Genomic DNA, 17,841 nt, shown 5'->3' on the forward strand with positions numbered 1-17,841 from the left:
AGGATTTATACAATTAATTGGTTCATTGTGGCATGCCTCTTCTGACTCTTACACATGGTTCTTTGAATAAAGTTATTAAAAAAATAATCAAACTTTTCATATTATAAATATATAATTACTGGTTGAATTAATTATATAAAAATGGATTCCAGGATAAACAAAATGTGGCATATACCTGCCATGGAATATTATTCAGGCATAAAAAGGAATGGAATTCTGATACGTGATCCAACATGGATGGACCTCGAAAACATTATGCCTAGTGAGATATGGACTGAAAAGGACAAATTATATTATGATTTCATTTATTTGAGGTGCCACAGAAACTGAAAGTAGAGCAGTGGTTATCAGGGTCTAGGGAAGAGGGTAATGGGGACTTACTGTTTAATGGGAACAAAGATTCTGTTTGAGATGATGAAAAAGTTCTGGAAATGGATAGTGGCGATAGTTGCATAACACTGTGCATATACTTAATGCCACTTAACTATACACTTAAAATGTTAAATGTAATAGTGCCAATAATAAAAATGAAGAAAAAATGTTAAATGGAGAATTTTGTGTTATGTATATTTTGCCATAAAGAAGTTTTAAAAAATTGATTCCAATGCAGGAAGCTATATGACTTCTACAAATGCAAAACTATACACTTACACCTGAGCTTATAGCCCGTCTGGGGGCAGTCCTGTGGATCTGTCCCTCATCAGGAACAAAAAAAACCTTCATTCCGGGCTGTTGCCAGAGACCAGTCTCAGAGAGGTGTAGCTGATTCCCACCCAGCTTTCTGTTGGGAGAAACGATAATTATTTCTGGGAAATATCTCTTAGGTTATGGACCTCATTAATTCTTCCAGAAATTCTCTTTTTTATCCCTGAGTCAAGCCAGAAGATCCAGTTGCTGTGTGCTTGGGCATCATTCTGGCCTTGCTGAGGCACTTCAGTGAATAGTGCTTGGCCTCTTACCTCGCACTGAAGGAAACAATAGGAAGCTTTATAGGAGACTTCCTATTATATACACTTAGAGGCACTATTCATTATTATTCCCATCCCTGACCTCCCAATGTGGATGATAAAGGATACTTTAGGAGTTTACCCAAGGAGTTAGGGGAAATTTCTCAATGGCAAGAAAAAGCTAACACTCTTGAGAAGTATGTACATTGTATTTTATTTTAAAGTCAATTTAATTATCTTGTGTCTGTTTTCTTCTTTGCTTTGGCCATTGGGATGCTCAGGACCCAATTTACGAACCATACCAAGTAAATAGTTTAGTACTTTGTAACATACATTTCTGAGCACTAACGTTTCCTCATACTCTTATGCCCATATAGATATATGTATATACATACATATACATACATATATATGCCTGTCTAGAATGTATCCAGCCATGTAATATGAAAAATAGAGACATTTATTGAAGAAGATACAAGAAACATTGTACATAGGTCATGATGCGTCAGTCTCCTTCAAAGCAGGCACCTTGGGAATCTCACACAGTTCTCCCAATCACCATCAGCTGTCCCATCGTAATTTCCTGAATCTCATTGGTGGTCTGAAATCTTTTCCCTTTTAAAGGTGATTTTAGTTTTTGGAAAAGCCAGAAGTCACAAGGTGCCAAATCTGGGCTGTAGGGGGACTGAGTCCCCTGCTTGACTTGATGTCCTGCCAAAAACTCTGCACAAGACGTAATGCATGGGTGAGCGTGTTGTGATGAAGCGGCCAAACACCAGTTGCCCATGGTTGTGGCCTTCTGAATCATCCAAATAGTTTCCACAGAAGAATGTTCAAGCTGAATGCAAAATTTGATGCAGATTCGTTGCTTTGTTTGCTCAGTCATTTTGAATGCAATGGCCACACAATATACAATCTCCCACTCCCACTGACTAGTACAGTGATGTCATCATTGTTCATGTATGCACATTCCAGTCCACTCTCCTTGGCTGCCAGGTTACATCAGTGTCACACAAACCATTCTTGATACACTAACAATAGCTGGACTTTTATATGGCAGCCAAGGAGAGAAGCACTAAAAGGCATCAAAATTGATCAGTTCAAAAACTGTTTTGAGCAGTGGGAAAAATGTCTCAGTAGGTGTATTGCATCAAATTCAGAGTACTTTGAAAGTGACTGAAGTTTAAACATGTAAGAGTAAATACACAATTTTTAATAAATAAATTCTGCGAGTAGTTTTGGTCTTCCCTTGTATCCACATATACATATATACCTCATATGGAGAGAGAGAAAGATGTTTATTCTAAGGAATTGACTCTCCTGAGTGTGGAGGCTGGTAGATGTGAAAGTTGCAGGACAGGCCCCAGCCATGGTGGCTCAGTTGGTTGGAACGTCTTCCCGTGGCCAAAAGTTTGGAGGTTCAATTCTCGGTCAGGGTACACATCTGGGTTGTGGGTTCCATCCCAGTCTCAAAAATTGCAGGGAAAGCTAGCAGTCTGGAGACTCAGTTTTTACTCTTTTTTTAAAAAAATTGATTTGAGAGAGAGGAAGAGGGGAGAGAGAGAGAAAAAAAGAGAGAGAGCAAGAGAGGTACATCAATGTGAGAGAGAAACATCCATCCGTTGCCTCCCATATCTGCCAGAGATTGAATCTGCAACCTAGGTATGTGCCCTGATCAGGGATCAAACTGGCAAACTTTTGGGAAATGGGACGATGTTCCAACCAACAGAGCCAACTGACCTGGGCTCAGTCTTTACTCTTAAGGCCTCAACTGATTTGATGAGGCCCACCCACATTATAGTGGGTAATCTGCTTTACTCAAAGTGTACTAATGTAAATGTTAATCACATCTAAAAATATCTTTACAGCAATATCTGGGTGTGTTTGACCAAACTGAGTATTTTAGCCCAGCCAAGTTAATTAAACACATAAAATTAACCATCACTAATAAGGATATAAATACTTATTAAAAACTGGGCATAATTGTTGAGTGTCTTTTGCATTTGCTTATTTGAGTGCACGCAGAAAAAGTTTCCAATTCCCTTTCACCTCCTCATCTAGGTTCAAGTCTCATGTTGTCATTATTTCATCAGCTGGTAGGGCTGCCATCCAAAGCAGGGTTGGTTAAATGGCACAGAGTCTGCATTGTGTGCGAATGTGTTGAATGTGTGAATGTGCTGACCTGCCAACATACCCTGGTATATGTCAGTGTTATGCGAAGTTCTGCCAGCTGCTTGCTAAACAGCCATTTTTGTGGAGGGGCGTGATGAGATACATGATTTCACCAATCATTACCATTCCCAATTAGACGGGGCCCAGGTGTGTGTTAATAAAACATTAGCTCACTCTGACTTGATTCCAGGGATTTCACACATTTGATACTGTTCAATTGGTTATATTGCTGCTGTTCTACTCTGTAAGGTCTTCAAACATCTGGAGACCTGCCTTTTATGAGAAAACATTCCAGTTGTTCAGGAATGTATCTCGCTGTCAGCAGTGGCTCTTACCTTCTCTTTTTACCTTTGGTAGGCTGGTGGTAGCTTCCTTTGGGCACAGACCCCTTCACTGCTGGAGCGGAGTCTGACATCCACGCTCTCTCTCAAGGTAAGAATGGGAGCGATTGCAGACAACCTTTGGCGTTTCGTTTGGAAGCTTGGGAGTGGGTTGTCAGGGAGCCATGTGCACTCTTGAGTATCCTAGGACTCTGTCTTTAGCCCATCTCCTTGGTAATGTGCCAGGTTTTCTACCCCATTCTAACCCTTCACTGCTCACTGCAGTTCTGGAATTTCAAAGCCTGGTTTTGGCTTTAATTCTATTTCTGGTGAACACAAGGAGGGAGTCCTCATGTTCAGGGAGTAACCAATGGATCAAAGACTTCTCTGCTTCCCACATAATACACTAATATGGTCAATTAAAATAGAACCTTCTAGAGTCATGGTCTCCGTTACGGGGGTAAGAATATCTGGGGAGTGGGAAGTGATGCTCAAAAGTGGGAGTATGTGAAGTGAACCGCATTGCTAACTCTGCTTAGTAAGTGTATGCACTGATTATTGAGCACTTGTAATTTTAGGACATTTAAATGTTAAGGATTAGAAAATATTTCCAGATCCAAAATAGGTTGAGAGTGTTGCTCTAACAGGGAAGAGGCAACAGCATCGTTGTGGGCACATTTAAAGTTGTGTTTTACTGATGACTGCTTTTGACTTCATTTTGCTCTTTTGGTTTAGGTGCAGTGCTTAACACACAGGCTGACCAGGTTCAGTTGTAAGGCATCTCCATTATTCCCTCTGAAAAACCAAACTGAGATCTGCTTTTCTGAGGTCAGGCTGCTAAGACCAAGGAATAACCTTTTTTTTTTTTGGTTTGATTCTTACCCGAGGATGTGTTTACTGAATTTAGAGAGAGAGGAAGTGGGAGACAGACACACACACACACACACACACACACACACACACACACAGAGAGAGAGAGAGAGAGAGAGAGAGAGAGAGAGAGAGAGAGAGAAACATCAATTTGTTACCTCCCATGCGTGTCCCTACCAAAGATGGAACCTGGAACCCGTAGCCTTTTGGTGTAGGAGATGACGCTCCAACCAGCTGAGCCACCTTGCCAGGGCAGGGATGCCTTTTTGATGCTTCAGGGACCTTAGCCTGGTCTGCTGAGTAATCTCCCTGGTGTGGGCTCTCTGCTCCCAGCCCAGAGGCTCTGCCTTGCAAGCAGACCTCCCACCTTGCATCTGATGGGTGAAGGAGGCAGCCTCCGAAGGAAGCTGTGTGAGATTGTGAGCTGATGGGGCCTGGACAGTATTTACCTTCCTGTTTCTTGTCTAAAGAGCAGGCTGAATTATTAGCACCCGTGTTTGTTAGTGCTAATTATGTGTTTCAAGTGCAAAGCACTGTTCTGTAGATGTCTACTAAGATGCTTTCCTCCTTGCCTTTTTTTTTTTTTTTTAAAGGATGCTATGGTATTACTCTAATTAGGTCCAAGAAAACAAGTAGGAATATGTATGTCATCATTGTTACCCCTTAGGGAATAGTGGGTGATGTGCCAGCTGTAACTTCAATTTAAGAGTCTGCTATTAATAAACCTGTAGTATATGGAGATCAGGGAAGTGACATTCCAGCAATGGGACATAGGGAGAGGGTTAGGTGATCTTCCAAAGCAAGGAAACTTAATGCCTTTTTAGTTATAGAATTAAACACAGTGTCAGGAACACCATCATCATTATCATGATAGTCATAATAACGATGACAACAATGGTAATAAAAAATAATAACATAATATTAATCGTCTTTGTCACCACCATCACAACATCTAACATTTTTATTGGCTCCTATTTCTGCCAGGCATTAGACTATGCATTTTATTTGTATTATTCTTTCTTAATCTGCACAGCATCCTTGTGAGGAAGGTCCTATTAATATCCACCTTTTACAGTTGAGGAAGTAAGATTTAAAGAGATTAGGTAAGTTGCTGGAAGTGAGACAGGCACGCTGGGAAGGGGCAGGACAGGGGAGTGACTAACAGCTCAGTGAGGGCGACCTCGCTGCAGCTTCGACCTGCGTGTGGGTGTTTATGGCTGGCATTCCACTCGATGTTCACCTTTGGCCCTGCTAACATGCCCTTTGCCCTCTGACCACCTACCCATCGACATTTTGTCTCTCCTGCCCTGATGTAGTCAAAACATCATACGATATATAAGCAGTTCAACATTGTGAAAGAGTATTTGGCTTATAGAGAACATGGAGAAATAATGAAGATTAAAAATCACCCAGTCTCAAAAGATGCTTGCTCTGTAAGTCATGAACATATTAGTGTGTTTAGCTATTGCCTTTCCCTTTGTGTATAGTTTGTTCACTATATATTTATTTAATATATAGTTTCTATATATTTAAGTTTTGAATTTTAAACGTAACAAGTATTTTCTTGTGCCTTTACTTTCATAGGCCTATTTTAATGGATGCTGTATATGGTTAGAGGGCTCTTACTTTTATTCCACAAGAAGTTGTATCCTTGAGGTGCTCCCCTCCAGCAGGTGCAGAGCTTCTGCTCACTGCCTGGAGCACCAGTTTCTGTCTGTTGACAGTTGGGTTGGAATTATGGGGCGTCTAAGTCCCTCACATTGTAAACACCTTGTATCTTGAGCAGGGTCTCTGTGGGTTCGGCAGGAGTCCTCCTGGCCTGGAGCCCGGGAGACCCAGAGGTGGCTCTGCACGGAAACCAGCTGCAAACTTTGGGTAAATTATTTCAGTTTTGCATTTTTGTCTGTGGACCACTTACCTCTCGTTGGCTCTGTAATTCCATGAAATCAGGAATTTTATGAACTCTCTTGATTTAGAACCTGATCCGTTGCTGCTGATGCTGGAATTTTGGTGGGGCTCAGCTGCGTTACTGTGGGTTGCTTCAAGCGGGGAATTTGGTGTTTCATGATGACCGGGCCTATAAACTCTCCAAAGGTGAAGTGTCTGAGCTGCTTTTCTGTAATTCTTGCCATCCCCACTTCAGTGCACTCCCCCAACTTTCTCCTTATGCCCACACTCCCAGGGTAGACAGTACAAAGTACATGTCAACAAGTAGGAGATGAGCAAACAAGTATGTGTGCACGACAGACTACTGATTTGGGTCTAAGAACCTGTAGCACTATGGCTGATCCAACTTATCGAATTAATAAGATCGTTCCCCTTAGATGTGGTGACTTTGTTTATAATAGACAGGGATTTTAAGCCTCCAAAATCTCTTATAACATATTTCAGAGTGATTTTTCTACCAAGATGATTACCAGTTCTTCCCACATATTACAGATGAAAGAATACTGATCTATGGAACTTGGTATTTTTTCCCACTGTACTGTGTGTGGTGTGGGGTTTTCGCTTAGGTCACAGAAAAACCAAAGCTTACAATGTATCATTTTCTTGCCGTAAACAGCAGAAAAAAATGAAGGCGTTTGGCGCCTCCTGCATTCTTGGAGCCATGTATCTGGGCTCCAGGGTTGGTTCTGCCTGGCTCCCCCTGACTCTCACCTGGTGATGCTGACCTTGAATTGCTTTGCTCACACCTTGAAGGTATCTATGCACTTCACTGGGCCATAATGAAGACCCATAGTACAAAGCTACTTCCAAGGAGGCCACATCTTGCCATTTCTGGCCCCATCGTCATCACAGACTAAAAGGAACAACATCGTGTGTTCCCACACCACCCCCTCTGCAAAGAGCTAATTTGGTACCTACCTTGGAGCAGAACGTCGGCCTCCATCCCTCCAGATTTGATCATTGATTAGTTTTAGCTTTTGCCAAGTTAATTTGCCGACAGTGGCAGCCTCCCTGGGTGGCCACTGGGTGGGTGAGATGGGAGTTTGGAAGCACCATGTGGTGGTTGGTAAGCCTGTTGGCAAAGAGACAAGGGGCCTGGTTTCATGGCAGGGGGTGGTGGTTGATAAAAAAGCCTCATTTGTTTAGGGCTCTGTAGCAGTCACCTCTTGTTGCATAATAATAAACCATCCCAAACTTAGTTTCTTAAAGCAACAACCATTTTATTTGCTCAGGATTCTGCGGGTCAGCAATTTGGGCTGGGCTCTGCCAGTCTGCCCTAGGATCACTCATGCTGCCATCTAGGAGACCTCAGCTGGGATAACCGGTCTCTGCCATTTGCTTTCGTCCTCCAATAGGCTAGCTCAGGCTCCTTCACAGGACAGAGCTGCCCAGCAAGAAGGCAAGAGCGGAAACTGTACGTTCTATTGGTCAAAGAATGTCATAGGGCCAGCCCACAGGGGAGGGGTTTGAAAACAGCCTTCACCTGTTAATGCAATAGCTGCCAAGAATTTATGGCCATTTAAAATTTATCATAGGCTCTTAACTTGGATATGAAACAATCTGAAATTACTGTATTTTAAAATTACTTTATTTTGCCTTTAAGCTATTCTGGAGTAGAGAAGGTGTTGTCAAACCCATCTGTGAGAAGTTCTGGAAGAGACGTCTTCTGTCATGTACTCCAGAATATAATAATAAAGATAGTAATAATAACTAAAAATATTAATATTATTCTTAGTATATGCCAAACACTGTTTTAAGTTCTTTACATATCACAATGCATTTGGTCATTACTAAATCTTATGAGTAGGTATTATTTTTATCCTCATTTTATAGGTGACAAAACTGTAACTTCCCCCATGGTCACAAAGATACTAAGTGGCAGATCTGAGACTTCCCCCCCCCCCCGGGGCAGACTGGCACCAGGGTCTGTGCACTAACCTCAAAGCCTCTCAAGTGAATGGAAACTGATTCTTCCTGGCCCTTAGGAGAGTTCTCTTTGGACTATGTAGTTTGTGAGAGGCAGGGGGATTGGCTGTTTGGAGAGGGACACTAAGCCTTTTTGGGTACCCCTACGCGGCCAGAATGGGCCTGGTCACATTGTAGGACACCCTAATTGGAGAGAATAAAGACACTTGTTCTCCCACGCCACAGAGAGTGATGTTCCTGGATGTAAATGCGTGGGCGTGTCTGGCCCTGGTGGTGGTCATGGCCATTGTCATGGTGTTACTCTTCTCTTTTGCTGGGTGTTTGAAGAATGAGAATATTTAATTAAGTGCTCTCTAGCCTTCCAGATAGCCTCTCTTGTTCTTAGCTTCGGGTAATCAGCAAGACTCAACTCCAAAGGAAATGTTGTGGTTATTTAGCTTTTTGTTTACATGTGGGTTAATAGCCTTCTTTATACAGCCCATTCTCCAGGCAGTACCGGGTGGTTTATGTAAGGAAAGTGACATTTTACCGACATTTAGAAGGTCCCCCTCACAGCCATGGATGGAGTGATCCCCGGCACCAGTGACATAGTAATGGACCCTTAGCCTCTTCCTCAGTTTGAAGGCTGTGAAGCATTTATTGGATTCAGGACTTTGCACTAGAATGGAGGAGAAACCACACCTTAGGGCCAGTCATTCTAGCCACCTAGCATCTCTTCTCCATCAAATCCCATAGCTGTCTCTTCACAACTAGCCAGCTAGCCTCCCTCTTCTGACAGCCTCTTTCTCCTATATTGACTCAATGTCTGTTGCGCTGCTGGGAGGTTTTTGTCACAACTTCTCTATCTGTAAGAACCTACATGTTCACCCTAATGTGATCTCCAGCTAGAATCTGAGCAGGAGGCGAGGCAGTCTGGTCATGAACAGCCCCACCAGAGAGGACAGAACGTGGGGTTAGGGAGACCCATGCTGCCACCTGCCCCGTCCCTCCCGTCACCTCTCACCTCCCCACACCAGCAACTCCCCTGAAGGCCAGATTGACTCCTTCCTCCCTCCCTCCCTCCTCTCATCCCCTCTCTCCCTCCCTCCCTCCCCTCTCTCCCTCCTTCTCTTCCTCCACTCCTTTCCTCCTTCCCTCCCTCTCTTACTTTTCTTTTGTTTTTGTGTTTTTTTTAAAGATTTTATTTGTTTTTAGAGAGGAAGGAAGGGAGACAGAGAGTGAGAGAAACATCGATGTGAGAGAGAAACATCAATTGGTTCCTCTCGTACATGCCCTGACCGGGGACTGAACCCACAACCCAGGTGTGTGCCTTGACCGGGGACTGAACCCACGACTTTTCACTTTGTAGGACAACACCCAACAAACTGAATCACAGTGGTCAGGGCAAGGGCAGGTTTTTTGATTGCCAAGCAAGAAATCCCTGGGAAGTTTTTCTTATATTAGCGGGAACTCTGTTTCCCTTCGTCTCTTTTACTTCAGCTAATCTTGAAGAGTTTATAATCCTGTCCTACCTATATGAAGTACTTTCTTCTTCTGGGATGATTGCTTCCTTTTCTCATTCAAACCAGGTGGGACAGTTTATCCCCTGCCATAGCCGTGAAAGCCAGACAGGCAGGCCTCTGCAGCAGAGAGTCTCCAAACAGTGCAGAGAGCTGCACTGAATCGCTCAGCCTGCCGTTAGCACAAAATTAAAGGACAGAACACAGGCAGGAAGTTTCCTTTGTCTCCCCAGACCTTTGGGGCTGTTCTTTCCCCCATAAACATAATTACTTCTTTTGATGGATCTGGCCAGCTGGCCATACCCTTTTCCTCCCTCCTGCTTGGTTAGCCATGACTGCCCAAACCCGCACCTTTGATTTGCAGACATCCACATTGGTTAGCCTTTGGCTTTGGCTAACACTGCCTGTTTGGGGCACTGGCGGTGCCCAGGAGAAGGGCATGAGTCTGTGAGAGAGGAGGGAAGAGAGGAGAGAGGTGGCTGCGCCTCTTGCTCAGGGGTGAGCTGGGTGACTTAGTGCACTTAGGAAACTGGCTCACCACAGGGTCCTGGCGTGCACACGAAGTTCTCGTGCCCCCTGAAGGGGAGCTTTATTCGTCCCCCAGAGAGGACCATTCAGACTTGGTATTTCCTTGAATTCACTGCGGTTTGGACCCACCCGATGGCTGCTGGGTTGATTGTTCCCCATTCTTGTTGATTTTATGACCAATATTATAGGAAGACAATACCTGAAAAGTTTGTGTAAGCCCTTCCTTTTTAAGCAGTGAAGATGATTGTTTAACAATGAACACAGAAGGGAGTTTAAAAAAATAACCTTGCTTTAGGTTGGCTTTCAGCAAGGAAGGCTGAGCTGGAGAAGGCATTTTAAATGGTTAGAATTCACATTTACCCATCTGCACGTTCGGTCGTCACCTTCCAGCCCCCAGCAACAGGCACTTCAGCAACTTCCATGTAGTCCTCAGTGGCTCTTTCTTGAAAGGCTGTTTTCAGCAATCCAGCGAAAGCACAGCATTTCCAATTTCACCTTTGGCAGCTCTCAAAATTTCTTCTTCAGGAAGTCTTCCTGGAGTAGAGATGAAAGCTTCCTCTGTGTCTAAACATGACACGCCTATGCATGATCCTGCTGTTCTCACCACGATCACTTGTCATGCTTCACCTGTGAACATGGAGTCCCGTCTCCTTAGTAGCTGTGTTTCCCCCTTTCTCAAAACGTGGGTCTCTGCTAGGATAGAAAAGACAACGATGGTTAAATCTGAGATGTTAGATTTGTGTTTACTAATCTTATTTGGTGTTTGGGGCAACACCAAATGGACGGTGAATGTGTTTGGACAATGTCATCTGCAGCATATACTCTGCTTGTAGGGGTCTAACTTCTCTTTTGCATTTAAACCTCAGGTATGCTTTGATCAGGTGTGTGGGCAAGCCTTTTTACTTAAGTTTACTCCAGAGCCTCAGCAATATATACTGTCATATTGTTGCCAAAATCACACATGGCATAAACCTATTTAGCTATCACCCAACAGAACTCTAATATGAGGAAAATAATAATGGAGTCACTTGCCATCTATTAAATCAGTTTATTTTCTATATTTTAGTAGCACTACATTCACTACTACTACTCTAATTACTACTGTAATTAACATTATTTTAAAATTTTTTATTGAAATATATTTGATATATAACATTGTATAAATTTGATTTGATACATTTACATATTGTAATATGGTTCACATTTTAGTGTTCGCATCTCTCTCACATTACATTATTATCATTTCGTAGTGGGAATAGCTAAGATCTAGTCTCTTAGCAAATTTGACGATGATGATGCAGTATTGTACATATCCACTGTACTGTGAATTAGCTCTTTAAAACTTATTTGGCTACTAACTGCAAGGAAATAGTATTTTAACATCTCTTCCCCAAGAGGGTAAATCAGAGTAATGCAATATGGAAAATAACAGAGATTCAGATTAATTAGGAAATGAGAGTCCCTAATGCATTTGTGGATTTGCTCCTGAGATTGGTTATGACTCTGAAAGGGAAAGGTTTTCAATTTTCAAGTCTTTCAACTTTCTCTCACTAACATATGTGCTTACCCTATTAGAATAAGTCATTGTGCTCGTTGTTTTATGGATTCCTTAAATAACTGAGGCAGTGACCCAGAGCAGACAACCAGGTAGTGTTCTTACAGGATTTCTTTCCCCTGAAATGTCCTCTCAGACGTCTCTCCCCTACCTCACTGATCCCTATTATTACCAGAGGCCAAATGCATAGTTCTGTGGGTAGTTTTCCTTGACTTATGAGCTGAAATGAAGATTTTAAATATAGACTTTTAAGATGTTAGGGAGGAGAGTGACATTGATTTATTGTTTTGTTCTAGGCCAGCCTGAGAAACTTGTCCCATCAGGTAATGAACAACTGCTTTTACCCAACTAGTGACTTCAAGAGAACGATCACTCACCCCATCATTTCCGTTCCCCCTGAGTCATCCAGGCTGGCTCATATTGGTTTCAGCTGAATTAGAGTCTCCAGGCAGTGGACTCTAGGGCCAAGGTTCCTGCTTAGTAATAGGAATTACAAAAACAGGGCTTGGACATGGAGCCACAGCGCACTTGGGAAATTATATTGTCCAGCGTGGTCAAAAGTGGCTTGTCTTAATGGTCAATGTAGAATGACTGTATAAGTAACCAGACCCTCCAGCCTGCCTGGTGTTGATCTAAAGGGCAAAGTAATGGCTATGAAAATGAATGGTGATTTTGGGATACGTCTTGCCTGGACCATCTTAGTTAGTGCTGCAGGCTGACCACTGAGTATTCAGTGGGGATCTTAAAGCCCCTTTAAGACTTGTCCTTGTGATGGTGCTGAGAGAGCCTTGGCACTTAAGAAGACATGTGCCATCATAGACAAGTGCTATGGAAAGGTAGCTGGAGTTGCTTCCATTTACAAATCCTACCTGTCCCCTATCATGTCACTGTTCTGAATATTCTTCTTGGCTCCTATTGTATATGATTTGGAGGACAAATATAAGACTGAGTGTATGAGCAGTTGTAGAGAGCAATATTGATTAGCACGTGTGTTCTGTTCCAGTTCATTCCAGAATTCAATTTATTTCCAAGCTTTTATATATGTATGTGTTATAGATCTAGAGAAACTTAGTTTTGAAAGGGAGCTGTCTTTTGAGATTTAGTTGAGCCACCACATGTTCATGGGAGAGCGTGGCATCCAGAAAATAAAAATAAAATATTCAAAGCAAAATGCTGGATGCAAATTTGCAGGTTAGTTGAAAATCCTACCACTTTTACAAATTCTTAGCTAATCCTTCCTGGGTTTAAATAAAATCAACAGTTGCTTTTATAACAGCTAGTCTGTCACCTTACTTCAATCTTCAGGCCCTTGAAATACATCATTAAACAACACCAGCATTAATCCAGGGCCCTGTAGCCCATAGACTGGCTTCCTTGGGGCAGGAGCCTTGCTCTCTTCATGTTGAATTCTGAGGACTAAGAAAAATAAGAACAAAACATACACACATAAAACCTATTTATAAGCAGGTAAATATGAAATAATTATTAACCAAGAAAATAAAATGAACTGTGATCCTGAAGCCCCGGTGGTTTGATGGCAGGTCTGTAGGGTCCGTGTTAAGTGGAATCCTGGGATGGGTGAGAGAGCTGCTCCGGGACTCTTGGGCAGGACCTGCGTGGAAAGGCAATAATGTGTCCTCTGTGGCGGATGTGATTCCTGTGTTGAAATAGGAAGGCTCAACCCAGACAAATGCTAAGGAAACAAAACCAACTCTTTTATTATTCTCTACAACATTTATAGCCAAGACCCACTTAATGCCCCTATCTTTGAGGCATTCTGAAAGTCATTTTAATGATTTATTTTCTTTCACCCACCAAAAAACAAATAAAATATTTTATCACTTGTTGGGTAGACTTGAGGTCTTTCTCTTCATTTAATCACTTTCTGGGTCTATGAAATTCCTCTTTCCTTTCAGCTTTTGTAACTCAAGGATAGAAATTCTGTTTTTCTCATTTCTTACAAGAAGGCTTTTTTTAGTTTGATATTTTTGGTCCTATATCCACAGCCTGTTTTTGTTGTTTTTGTTGTTGTTGTTGTTGGGTGACAGGGGCATAGGGAAAGGGGGACTCGAGAAATTCCACTTTTGCAGTAACACACAGATCAGAGGGAAAGGCTTCGAATAAGAGAAAATACTTTTTTCAATGCTGCCTCCACTCTTTAGAGCTGTGAGAACACTGGAGCCATTGGGGTGAAGAAGAAGTGGTTGTGCCGTACTCCACACTGAAATTTGCTCTGCGGTTTTATTCCCAGGATCTGCAGTAAAAACCAATGATCTGTGTGAGAGCCCACAGCATTGCGATTACACCTCTAGATTCTGAGTTATATGTCTTCAACCCAAGCTCCCTGCTTTGCAGCTCACGGGCCCATTTTTCCATACTCTTTGCCCCTTTTGCTTATTTCAGCCTCATTTTCTATGTGTATTTTCATTAAGGTGTCAACAGCAGGGCCCTCACTCAGGCTAGTCATCATGTGCCACAAAAGCTACTCAGCCACATGTGGGTTTGTAAGGGCAGACTCTTTCCAGGTAGATGATTTCAAGTCTGAGTTGATGCAGAACATGATTGTGTCAAGTTCAGTGGTGCAACTGAATGACTTGAGATGTCTTATCTCCTGCCCCTCTGGTCCCACGACCATCAGCTCCAATGAAGACCATAGGATTGAAGGGGGCTGCATGGTCCTTTAAGGACCCTGATCTCCAAGTGCAGAAATCCATGCAACACATCCACATTGGTGGTTGCTTATCTATTTTCTACTTGAGTAATTCCATTGCGAGGTGCTCATTGCTCTCAGGCAGCCCATTCCCTTGTTGGGCATTTTGAAACTGGACCCCAGGTAAATCTCCTGTAGCTTTCTTGACGTTACCTTCTAAGGTAACTTTCTCCTCTCTGAGTAGCTGAAAAGTTATCAGCTGAAGATTAACTCTCAGTTTCCCCCTTTTCCCATCAAAGTTTTCATTTCTCTGGGCACACAGGTGTAGCGCTCTCAAATATTGCAATTAAGGCAGAGTTTTTAGACTTCATCATCCTGGGTATATGGTTCTACAAGGCTCCTAATTAAAAGTAAATGTTAAATTCCAAAGGTGATCAGACTTGTGAAGAGGAATATGTACACACACATATGCACACGAATACCCAAATATATATATGACATAGTGCTTTTAATTACTAACAAATGCATATAAACTAATTTCTCTCTAGCAAGGTTTTGGTTATTCTGTGCCTATACCCTTGATAATTTGAATGCATAACTTTAGAATTGTGTCAAATTCAGCTCAATATTGTAATTTGCCAAGTCTTTTTACAAGTCTTGATTCTATTATAAAACATAGTAGTTGTCTTTCCTGACTTGGTGCCCTCAGTAGGTTTTATAGGAAACCTTCTTATCTTCATTCAAGTAGTTGATAAAGATGTTAAAAGGCATAAAGACAGAGTTGTGCAGCATGCTACTAGACTGTTTAGTGTTGAGGCTCATCTATTAAAAAAACATGATTTGATAGCTCATAATTTGCCATCATTCCAACAACAATCAAAACTTTCATGTATTGCTTTGCCCAAATCCAGGCCATACATGGAATTCTACTGATTTAATAGCCTGGTAACCATGCCACAAAGGAAGGAGAGGTTTAGCGATAGTTTACCTCATTTTACCCATCTTAGACCTTACAAATCATTTCTTTTTTACTTGCTCACAAACTAATTGCTTACTAATCTGCACCTACATTTATTAAACTTTAAAGAGATGTTTATTTGTGAATCTTCAGTGTTAAGTATGGTACTTAATATATGGGATGCGTTTCCTGCCTTCAAAAGTTTATAGTCTAGTGAAAGAAAGAGATATATAATTGTAGCACTCTGTTGATAACATGCATGTATGTGTGTGTAATTATATTACTTGTATAATAAAGATGGAATTTTATAAAAACAGTGTAATAAATAATACCTAGTAAAAGTTTGTCTAAGAGATCAGACAGCTGCCTGGTGGAGAAATCATGGACAAGTAGAGTTTAAGCTGGGCCTTGCTGAATAAGAAGTTGATGATTAGTTTTAGAAAGGATGGAAGAATGGAATAACGCCTCTGTGGATAAGTAGCCTATACCTGAACTCCAACCCAGCCTGTCTAGGCCCCTCTGCCTGCTACCGTGACCTCGTGACTCCTAGACCTGCGGCTTGCACTTGGTCATGTTAACTGCACTTGACCCTTGAACATCTCAGGGCTTATGGAAGCTGATCCTTGTGCATTTGAAAATCCATGTATAACTTTGACTTCCCCAAATCTTTACTAACAATAGCCTATTGTTGACTAGAAGCCTTACCAATAACAAACATTTGATGAGCACGTATTTTGTATATGTATTATATACTGTATTCTTACAATAAAGTATGGTAGAGAAAAGAAAATGCTATTAAGAAAATCATAAAAAAGAGAAAATACATTTATAGTATTTTTTTTTAAATCCACATGTAAAGGGTCCTGTGCCATTGAAGTCCATTTTGTTCAAGGGTCAACGGTACTGACATTTTTTCTAACCATTTGAGTCACTTTCAAACTATGTTCTGTTTTTGGCTTTGGTGGGGCATTCAGGCTAATTAGGTGACTACAGGCAGTTGACAGGACCTGCCTGGTAGGTACCTATACCCTCGTATGACAGCCACCCTCTAGAGTCTTCAGAAGGCAGTGGTATTATTACTCTGAAGGTGCCACATGCAGTCATATAGGATGCATATCTGCAAACTTTAAAATTAAGGTAGCGCCTGTGCTTTAAACCGATAATGACTCTCCTGAAAAGGGACCTTCCCCACACACTCTCCCTCCATCCCCATGCCCTAAGACATCCAACCATCCTTTGAAATGACTCATCTGCTTTCATCTTTTAGTTGAATTGCTCAGGAGGATTTGAAGTGCGTCAGTTCAGCTGCGTTTGCATTTTCTAGAGCATGAAAAATGGTGTGTCAGTTATAGCGTGTGGGGAGATGAGGAACCAAATGTACAGCCCAGCGTTTTAGAGTGCAGGTGGAACCGGCACCATGGTGGTTGGAGAAATGGCCCACAAGCCTGTGAGCCGAGGCAGTTTGATTGGCACAACCTGGAGAGGATAAACCTGGAACACCACAATGGCAGTTTTCTTCAAATGCATTTCCAACCACTCCCCATTTGGTGGGAAAAGTTTTTGTTTTCCAACAGTTGGACCTCCCTTCCCATCAAATATGTAGCCATCAAATTGGCTAAGGGAGTAACTCACCAGCTGGCTGGGATTCTGTTTTTAGTGTCCTGGCAGGAAAGAGAGGTTTGTTACAATTGGGTACCTTAGCTGTTCTTCTACCTGGCCATTTCCTCCTGTCTCTTATTTCCTGTCACCTTCTTTGGGAGCGAGTACTATTCTTTTTATATACAAAATGGATGTAAATGACTAAAGCCAAAGAAACAGCTTAGGCATTGCTTTTTGGCTTAGAGGGAGGACTTCTTGTGAGTCACCAGTAGACAGTGCTGCTGTGGGATCTGCAAGGTGCTGGGGTAGATGGTTAATATTCTGTGAACAAATCTCACACCTGCTAGGCATTTTATTATACCTTCCTGCAACCAGCACCTTCAGCAGGTGGTACACAAGGCTTGTTTATAGGACTGATAATGGTTCAGCTAAATCTGCCTCCTGAGCAGCAAGGAAGCTCAACTGGTGTCAGATTTTCATATTACTTGGTCCTGTCTCCTTCCAAGAGTTTCTTTACCACAATTGAAAGTGAAAAAAAAGGACTTCCAGTCAAGATGGAGGTGTAGGTAGGCATGCTTTGCCTCCTCACACAACCACAAGAGGAATCACAACTAACTTCAAAACAAAAGACACCCAGAACTGCCAGAAAATGGAACTGTATGGAAGTCTGACAGCCAAGCATTTAAAGAAGCCACATTCATCCAGACGGGTATACTAAGACAGGGAGTCAAAGCAACTCTACCTCATACACAGAAACAAACACAGGGAGGCTGCCAAAATGAGACAAAGAAATATACCCCAAATGAAAGAATAGAACAAAACCCCAGAAAAAGAACTAAGCAAAAGTGTGATAGTCAACTTATCAGATAC

General features: G+C 42.1%; 1 protein-coding gene across 6 annotated transcripts in view; it reads left to right on the top strand.

Moving 5' to 3' along the window:
- The window catches only part of LYPD6B (LY6/PLAUR domain containing 6B), a 161,057-nt gene that overhangs the window by 103,141 nt on the left and 40,075 nt on the right, over positions 1-17,841 (top strand). For all 6 annotated transcript variants that reach the window (XM_054562592.1, XM_054562595.1, XM_054562591.1 and 3 more), the window contains one exon: positions 3,477-3,551. The gene's annotated coding sequence lies outside the window, so the exon portion shown is untranslated. The remainder of the gene's footprint in view (positions 1-3,476; positions 3,552-17,841) is intronic.

The sequence above is a fragment of the Pteronotus mesoamericanus genome, unplaced genomic scaffold (genome assembly GCF_021234165.1).
Source record: "Pteronotus mesoamericanus isolate MK-2021 breed Mesoamerican mustached bat unplaced genomic scaffold, CSHL_Meso_final scaffold_651, whole genome shotgun sequence".
Lineage (NCBI taxonomy): Eukaryota > Metazoa > Chordata > Mammalia > Chiroptera > Mormoopidae > Pteronotus > Pteronotus mesoamericanus.